Consider the following 7,881-nt stretch of genomic DNA (forward strand, 5'->3'; position numbering starts at 1 on the left):
TCAACTCCTTTAGCTTTCCACATGTTCTAATTTCCCACTCATTGATGCCATATCCGTATCTAATTTCTCAAGATGCACATTCAACCTAGCCACATCTGGGTACATAGTTTCAAGGTGAGCCAAAATGAGATTAATGGCAATATTGTCCATTGTTTGAGCATTTGAAGCCTCGGGTTCCATTGTGGTTGTACTAAAAATAACCCTTCAAGTTATGGACCAAAAAGACACCAAATCAGCCCACAATGTCACACACAACAATACAACAGAAATCCTACAAAACAAAACACACGTTAGTTCAAAACAATCTCACTACACTCTCACAAACTTTGTGGTCTCACATTTATTTTCACCAATGTTTGCAAGTTGGCTTGTAACTCATGGTGAGTGGAAGAGTAAGTCTACTCCTTAGTTGGAATGGATTCTTTGTTTGACGACTCAAGGAAGTAATGCCCGAACTTGAACCAAGAAGTACTATGATTTAAAAATGACAAGCACAAAAGAAACCTAGACATGAACAATGGATTCATGAACTAAGTGACAACCTAGTAGAATTTTACAAGCTTGTTAATTAGTACTAGGATCAATTAAACAAAACTAAGGATCATCAAATAAGAAACGAACAATCCAAGTTTGAGCGTAATTTGGATAGTGAACAGTAAATATGATGATATGGTGGCATGCAATTTGTCACGGTCCCACACAAAATTTAATCACCAACTTAAAGTTTAGTCCTTACACAATCTTAGAATGGAAGACAATTAGTATTAGGGAGGAAACACAAGTCTTGAAACCTTTTTCAAATTCAACTCAAAAAGGTGATATTTGACTTGTACTAGTCCCACAAAATAAGGTCCTTGAAATAGGGAAAGTGGTTGAAAAGTTGTTGTCAAGTCAAGGAAGTGATGGGTTCAAGTTCTTTCACCAACAAGCTTTACAACTTTGTCTTACAACTTTGGGGATCTATTTTTACACTTTATTGTTGGTTAAGATAAGAGAATGGATGAAGAACAAGATCACAATAACAATTTTCAAGAACAATAACAATATCAACAATGTTCCACTCTAAGTCTACAACAACATCACCATTCGGCCAAGAACAACAACATCAACATTCGGCCAACTTCAAGTTCACATCAACAATCTCATCATTTTAAGCTTAAACTTTAGATTTAGGCATTATTGTTGGTGAGAAAGAACCAAACACTTGAAACACTCTAAACAAACAAAGTAACTACCAAATCTAGACACATAAACAAGTCTCGGCCAAGAGATAACAACAATACCAACTCTTGGCAAAGAACAAGAACAACTTCTTCACTTTTTTTAAACTTTCAAGCCTAAGATTAATCTTGTGGGAACGAAATCAATGGTGGATTTGATACCAAATGATACAATATCGACCAAGAACACACTAAATCACACACCAAAAATAGTCCACAAGCTTAAGAGAACATAGGACCCTTTGGTGACCACTTTCGAATTCACTATCTAGAATAAGAAAGGAGAGAATACATGTGTTTAACACACCAATCAACCAAAAATCCAAACTATATCAGCAACAAATAGATAAAGAACAACAGTATTACAATAACAATGACTCACGGGTTCATTACCAAGAATAAGAAAGCGAAACTTACAACAAGATACAAGATAGATAGTTAGACAAGTGAGGGTATGATCTTAAGAACCCAAGAATTTAGTGGAATCTTGGACCATTAAAACTACACACAACGAACACCTAACTCCTAAATTGACACAGGAGGGACTTTACCTCCTGTAAACACCAACGTATCAAGCCAATAATGCAAATACAAGTGAATCTTTACTTTCCTAGCCCTAGTTTTGGTTTTGAGTTCACTCTCATAACTTAAAGAGAACTTTGGATGTTACAATGTCTCAATTTTCAACAATAATCCACAAAGTCCCAAAAACCCTAAGTTGGTATATTTATATTACATCATAAATAAAAGGTGAAAAGATAAAATGGCCCTTTAATGACCTTGTGAGCAATAGGCACCTATGTAGTACACATTATGGACGATTTTGGAGCCTCATTCACACTTAAAAGAGTGCACTTTATCTATTGCATTCAACATGCTCAAAAACATCCATCTACAAGGTTGTACCTGTATCACCTGGAGAAACATGGCAAGGCCTTTGGCTGCTTTGCATCTTCAGCACAGGGATGCAGTTGGTTCTGCACAGTTGACTACTGGGTGTTGATTTGATTTTCTAACAATATTTGTTTGTTATGAAAGTATAATTTGTATAGTAAACATGAGTGTAACAAACTCTTTATGTTTTGAGCGGGAATAAACATAATTTAATGAAGAACATGGATGTAGAATATCAAAATGGAAAGCCCCTTATATCATCTAATAGGTAGATTCCAAACTTTCAATTTTTATTATCTTAATTTTCCTTTTAAGTACTTTATGTTTCATGGTTTACTATATTTCTCCTGGTGCAGTTTGTCCCATGGATTAAGTCTATTATAGGATGGAAAGAATGGTTGTAGGGGCTCCTTCAAAATGGATGCAAATGTTGAATCCAAGGTTTCTTTTGCATTTTAGTGTTTCTATTGAAACTTGAGGAATTATCTAATATTGATTTTGTTCTATTTTGAATCTGAAATAGGATGCTCTAGTGGATGATAATGGATTAAATCCTGAAACAAACTCCGAGAACCCAATCAGACTGTTTGAGCGCAGGTACTTCCACAGCTTGATACCAATTATTTATTTAGCTTAATTGTTTTGTCAAGTCCTATGTATTCATTTTCACTAGTATGTTATACCATTAGAAATTTTACTATTGATCCACCTATATCTCAAAGAAAGAAGTTTTAGACAAGAGAAATAAGAGGTAGAAAGAAAGATTTTTTTTCTTTGTTGACTTGAACTATATGTTGATGGCCGTAAGTTTCTCCACTCTTTGTCTTAAGATCTTATTGTCTTATTGCAATCTTCATATATATTATCTACCTTAAAAGTGACAATATTAGTTGATGGAAATCTTGTAATCTTAAACTGACAAAATAATAGTATATTCTCCAGCTGTGAGAGATTAAACTGTCCCTCTTAAATACTAGAAACTTAGTTTTAAGACAGCTCCAATGGGAGAGTTCTCTGGGAAAGCTTTTGGGATCCTTCAGATTCCTTCTTTCTTGTAGTCTATGAAAATTGGCATTGACAAAAATACTTTTACATTTTCTTGACAGGTAGCTTTACTCATCAATAAATAGAGCAAATGTTGGCATTGAGGACAAGGGTACACTGTGCTTGGTAGCAATTCTAGTGATCTTCGTCCAATATCGGTTGATGCTACAAAGATGATGCTCAAAGGATAAATTCTACGACCTTATAGTATCCTATCAGAAAATGCGATCCAACTCTGTATATGATCGATACGTAGCGTGCTAAACTAGATACAGACTAATTAATGTGATATACTAGATACAGACTAATGAATATCTTTCTGAAACATTTTTAGTTGTATGGGAGCAAATCTCAAATTATGTTTTGGCTCAACTAGATACATGTTATGTTTGGTTGCTAGTTAGAAGACTAATAATTCAAATATAACATTAATGTGGTTGTTTGGTTAGAAATTTAGAAATATTCAAAAATAACCTCTCTATCTTTTTGATTAGATTAATTGTGGGTTAAATAGTGACGATATTATCATCGTTGTTGATTGTTTGAATTATTAGTTATTAAAACTATTGTCACAATTAAATATAAAATTTTGTGGCTAAAACTTACAATATGATAGCTTCAAACTTTACTTAATTAGTTGATCATATTTAACTTCGGTCTACTTAAAATGTTTCTCACATGTACAAGATTAACACACTGACTTTACACCTTCTGAAAAATCTATATATAATATAAAGAAAGGTCACACAATTAGATCGAGTCTTGTTTCCTATAGCTATATCAATATACAATGAATTTTCTATAACCATAAATAAAAATAGCCAAAGATTTATTTATATTTAGCTACAGAATATTTTTTGTAGAAAAATATAGTTAAATTATTTAGCTACAAATTTTAAATTGTCACTACTTAACGATGACATATTTTGTGATAAAATTATGTTGTCACTGAATAACAGATTGATTAGAGACAATAAAATGAGTGTCACTAATTTTTTATAGTATTAGTGACAAAAATTTAATGGATTTATTTCACAAGTTAGTTATCCGCACTTAGTTATCCGCACCCCACTACTAATGGTATCAGAGCATATATGTTTAATAATGGTACACCAGTAGCATATATGTTTGAATATATCTAGCATATATGTTTGAATTTTGATTGGATTGAATTAATTATGAGAAGACCATTTAAAAATAGAGAAGCTTTTAGAAAAATTGAAGAATCTTTAATTAGTAATTATTCAGAATATATAAGTCTAAATAAAACAAAAGAAAACCCACAAAGATTAACCTACCTAATTACCTTAATATCTAGTATTGAAGCAAAATTAATAATCCATTTAAAATCTAGAAGAATAAGACACATACCACCTAATTATGATAAAATCAAATTTAGATATCTACCAAAATATTATAAATATGGTCTAAATGAATAAAGTACAAAAATACAAAGAACTAAAACAAATTATTTCTGAAAAACGTAAAGAATTAAAAATAAGAACAGAAAGACTATATTTTAATATATTTGCTGGAGTTAGTGAAAACTCAATAAATACACAAAAAAATAAAATATCAAAATTAGAATCACAAATAGATAGTTTAGAATATATATATGAACATGAACTATTTACAATAAAATGAACAAAGAAGAATTTATAATAGATGAAAAATATATGAAAATCACGAAGGATTAAAAATAAAAATAGTATTTTCTAATCTAGGAAGAAGATACAAGAAAATAGGTGAACATTTATATCTAATGTTAGAAAAAGAAGAATTAAAATTAGAAGATAAATTGACAGCTATGGTAAGAATAGAAAGAGAAAATGAAGAAATAGATAGGAAAAAGGAAATAGAAAAATATAACAACAAACTACAGAAGAAATACGAAAAATAGAAGAAACTAAAAATAGTAGAATTGCTGAATTAGAAAAAGAACTACAAATGTTAAAAGATTTGTTTGAACAAAGACAAAAGGAAAAGGAAGAAAAAGATAAAGAACAAAAATTACTAAATGAGATAAATCAATTTAAAGAAAAATTAGAAATAAACAATAAAGAAATAAAAAACAAGTTAGAAGTAAATAATATAGATGTTGAAGAGATAGATAATTATGATTCAGAAGCTAGTGAAACATATGCAGAAATATTAACAAATACAAATAATTTAGAAATCAAATAAAAAACAAGGAATTAGAAATAAATAATATAGATGTTGAAGAGACAGATAATTATGACTCAGAAGATAGTGAAACATATACAGAAATATTAACAAATACAAATAATTTAGAAATCAATGAAAAACAAGAAGTAATTAATGAAGAAAACTTAGAAAATACTAACACAGAAATAAATACTCTTGATAAAAAAGAAGATGAAAATATAATACCTAGAACATCAGAAATAAGAAAACCTACATATTATAAGAATAAGTTTAAAAGATATAATCTAAAGAAAGAATATGACAAATGGACACCAAAACAAATAGCTAATAAAAATTATAACTTTTTAGACTTAGACTGTGTAATAAATACAGAAAAAACAATACAATTATGGGTAGGATATATGACAAAACAATTATTAGATAATAATATAAACATAACAGATGCACCAGAATATATAGAAAGAACACTAATAGGAACAGTGAAATTATGGTTTTCAAATTTAACTGAAAATGACAAAAAGGTATTAAGAACTAACAAACCTACAGAAGGAACATCATCAACAACAACTAAACTAACACCTATAGAATTATAAAAAAATATGAAACAGCTATAAAAGATGAATTTGGTAGTATGACAACAATAGAAGAAGAACAAAATGAAGAAAAAGATACAAATAGGAATTTAATGTTAAAATTAGTAATATGTAATATGTGTTATATAGATAAATATACTTGCGCAATTAAAGAATATTATTATAAAGGAGCATATAATATAGAAGAAAGTAAGGAAATAAGAAAAATTATATTTTAATAAATTACCCGAACCATTTAGTTCAAAGATAATAAAGAGTTGGGAAGAAACAAAAATAGTAGTTACTCTAGGAGCAAGAATAAAATTTTTACAACAATGGTATAGAAACTTATGTGAAAAATATAGAGAAGAATTAAAAATGGAAAAAACATTGATAAATAATTTAGCATGTTGCAAAAATAAAATAGCACCCCAATTCAGATGTGAAGAAAGATATTATAAGAAAAGAAAAGGACATAAGAAATATAAGAAATATACAAAATCAAAATATAAATACAAGAAACCAAGAAAAAGATATTATGTAAAAAGTTATAAATACAAAAGACCATATAGAAAAAAGAAATCTATAAAAGAATGTACTTGTTATAATTGTGGAAAATTAGGACATTTAGCTAGAGATTGTAAATTACCTAAAAATCAAAAAAATAAATAAATATTAGAAATAAAAATAAAAATACAGAATATATGTAGATAGATTGTATAGATTATGAATTAGAAAGTGAGGATAGTACATATGAAATTTCAGAAAATGAAACAGATAATGAAATAGATAGTGAAATAGATGAATCAAATGAATGAAGAAGATATAAAAATAATAACAAAGGAAGAATATTTAAATGATGAAGGAACAGACCAAAAAGTAATATTTGACAGTAACATATTTGATGAAATAAAAGGAAAGGAATTAGACTTAAGTGTAGAAAAAATATTTAAAATACCAACAATAAGAAATCTATTTACCAAGAAAAAAGAAGAATATTATGTAGTATGCCAAAAGGAACATGTAATAGACTGTAGATATGCAAAAGGTAAAGCTAGCATACCACTAATAACAAAAAGAATAATTAATAAAGAGATAAATGATATAAAAAGTAGAGATCCAATAAAATATGTACACCTTGGAGGTACAGAGATAATAATAAAAGTATGTTTTAGAGAAGGAATAGATACACCAATAGAATTATATTTAGCAGATGATAGAATTGTAAAACCTGTTGGAAAAAGCATAATAACTGCCATAAAAGTAAATTTAATATACCAAAAATTTAAATTTATAATAAGTGCAAATTATTCAGTAGTGGTAACAAATAAAAATATAGATAAATCATTAGTATTATATTGGAAAATATCAGGAATAGAATTAACCCCAGGAAGTAAAATATTTACAGCAAGATGCAAAAATTTATATGTACTAACAACAAAACATAAAATAACAGGAAAAAATAAGATTAACAAAATACGAATAGAAAGTCCATTCGAACAGATTGTAAAAACAATAGACTATAATGAATATAGCTATAGAGACATAGATATAGAAGAACATTTATAAATAATAAATGATAGAATAAGTACAATGAAAAGAATAGCTGATGAAAAACCAGAATCATCAAGCTCATCAAAAAGAACAAGTTATGAAACAAATTCATCAAATAATTTAAACCAATATTACATAACAAGAAAGGTAAGTGAAAAAAAATATTTAATACTCTTAAATACAGGACAAGAAGAAAATTATATAGCAAGATATCTAGTAAAAAATGAAGAAATAAAAACTGATAATGATATATGCCCAGATCTACCAAGAAGCTTAATAAATAGTAAAAATATAGCAGAAAAAGAAATAATAATAGGAATTAGAAAAATAAAAATAGAATTTGAAGTAAAGGAAGAAATGCAAAAAGCAGACATAATATTAGGAATAAAATGGCTAGAACAAGTAAAACCATATAATATAGAACATACACA

At 28.2% G+C, this 7,881-nt stretch overlaps 1 pseudogene; it reads left to right on the forward strand.

The window, feature by feature from the left end:
- The window catches only part of LOC107876516, a 68,501-nt pseudogene extending 62,131 nt beyond the window's left edge, over positions 1-6,370 (forward strand).
- The last annotated feature ends 1,511 nt before the right edge of the window (positions 6,371-7,881 follow it).

The sequence above is a fragment of the Capsicum annuum genome, chromosome 7 (genome assembly GCF_002878395.1).
Source record: "Capsicum annuum cultivar UCD-10X-F1 chromosome 7, UCD10Xv1.1, whole genome shotgun sequence".
NCBI lineage: Eukaryota > Viridiplantae > Streptophyta > Magnoliopsida > Solanales > Solanaceae > Capsicum > Capsicum annuum.